Raw genomic sequence first — 1,990 nt, 5'->3', positions numbered from 1 at the left:
AACGTGAACAGACGCTAAAATCATAAACACTGCAGGGATTGAAGATGAGCGACAGATCACTGAATTGTATGTTAATATTCGTGCCAAACCAGCACAGCACGGGGGTCGAGGTCTGGTGCACGTAATGAGTTCACAAGCATGAGTTCTGCCCAGAAATGTTTAGCCGTAAGGCGTTACCACCACATGCTGAGGTTAGCACAACAAGCGGATTGGCGTGCGAGTCAGTCACACTATGGCGAGTGCAAATAAAACTCCAGAGCTGGAAATTACAAATCATACTATGGCGAAGGCATGACCCTCTGATTGGCTAGTACGAGTTGCCTGCGTTGGTTGGACAGGTTAAATTTAGGCATGAGAAGTGAGGTTGTTAGGGCTAGCCAATCAGAGGCAGAGTAGGGTGGGTCTTGCCTTCGCCATAGTAGGAAGTGTTGTGACCCTTCAGTGGGTTTCCAATCTAAAGCAGATAACCACTATATTTAAAGTTCACTCCCGTTATTTCACGGTAATTCCCATGGAAAGTTTTCACCTTGAATATTCCCAGAATGTAGCAACTCTAAAGCTGCTGGTGGGGGGGTTTGTTATTGTTGGTGGACAGAGCCAGGCTGTTGCCATCCTATACGCTAAGCTAAGCTATGCTAGTCTGCTGTTAGCTTCATGTCAAGCGTACAGAAAGGTGTATTAATTTTCTTCTCATCCAAACTGTTCCTTTAAGCCTCTTGCGACCCCTCACATGTATCTTGTAGGCCCTTGAGGGGTCCCAACCTCCATGCTGGGAACCACTGGTGGTACAGTTAACCTGAACCCATTGTCTTTGCCAGACACTTTAAAACAAAACTCTCTCTCAAATATCACTAAATCAGAGATTTGTTAAGTATTTATTAACGACATACTTGTTTATAGACGTACTGCAGGATTGATATGTAGCAGAAATAAGAAACATGTGCTCACTGTGAACTGACGCAGGAATCAAAATAAAGTCAGTGTTGACTCGCGCAGACTCGTGAATTAAATCTGTTGAAATGTTAATGGGGTTTGGTGTAGCTCGTAGTTGTCTGTGTGGCTTTAACCTACACTGCGACCACGTAGGTCAGTTCCGGAATCTGGTCCAACACTTAAGTCACTCTCTTACTTCCACACAATCATTTAAGTTATCGACACATTGATCGATCATCGGCTGCACGTGAAGCTGCTGGCGGGTCCAACTCACCTTTTCTGACCGGGTTCTGTTCACCGCGCCGGCTCCTGGCGAGGAAATGTGACGAGTAGGGTTCACCGACAACACCGGAGTGTCATGCAGAGGTGAGCCGAGCTGCGCCTGCAACTTCACTCAGACCTGTAGCTTACACGCGCAGACTAAACTCATCCGTTTCCGGTCAGAATTTCAAAATAAAACAAAAATGATATATAAATGATATATAAATGATATATATATATATATATATATATATATATATATATATATATATATATATATATATATTTAAAATGTATATATATTTATAAATATAAATGATATATATATATATATATATATATATATATATATAGATATATATATATATATTTAAAATGTATATATATTATAAATATAAATGATAATATATATATATATATATATATATATTTATAATTTATATATATGTATTCTTACTGTTTACACATTTAATTGGTTATATATATATATATATTTAAAATGTATATATATATATTTATAAATATAAAATATAAATATATATATATATATATATATTTATAATATATATATATATTTATAAATATAAAATATATATATATATATATATATATATATTTATAATTTATATATATTTATTCTTACTGTTTACACATTTAATTGGTTATATATATATATATAACCAATTAGATGTGTAAACAGTAAGAAAATGGTGTTGGAAAGAATATGGGCTGATTACGGTAACAGGTCGAGTTATATAGGCTACACAAGGTAGGTGGATATGACATATTATAAAAA

At 35.5% G+C, this 1,990-nt stretch overlaps 1 protein-coding gene across 1 annotated transcript in view; it reads right to left on the bottom strand.

Annotated features, from left to right (window-relative positions):
* The window catches only part of aass (aminoadipate-semialdehyde synthase), a 27,074-nt gene extending 25,734 nt beyond the window's left edge, over nt 1-1,340 (bottom strand). The window contains 1 exon segment of the mRNA XM_029433045.1: nt 1,208-1,340. The gene's annotated coding sequence lies outside the window, so the exon portion shown is untranslated.
* Between the last annotated feature and the right edge of the window lie 650 nt (nt 1,341-1,990).

This window comes from Cottoperca gobio, chromosome 6 (genome assembly GCF_900634415.1).
Source record: "Cottoperca gobio chromosome 6, fCotGob3.1, whole genome shotgun sequence".
NCBI classification, from domain to species: Eukaryota; Metazoa; Chordata; class Actinopteri; order Perciformes; family Bovichtidae; genus Cottoperca; species Cottoperca gobio.
This window is presented reverse-complemented; position numbering and strand designations above follow the sequence as displayed.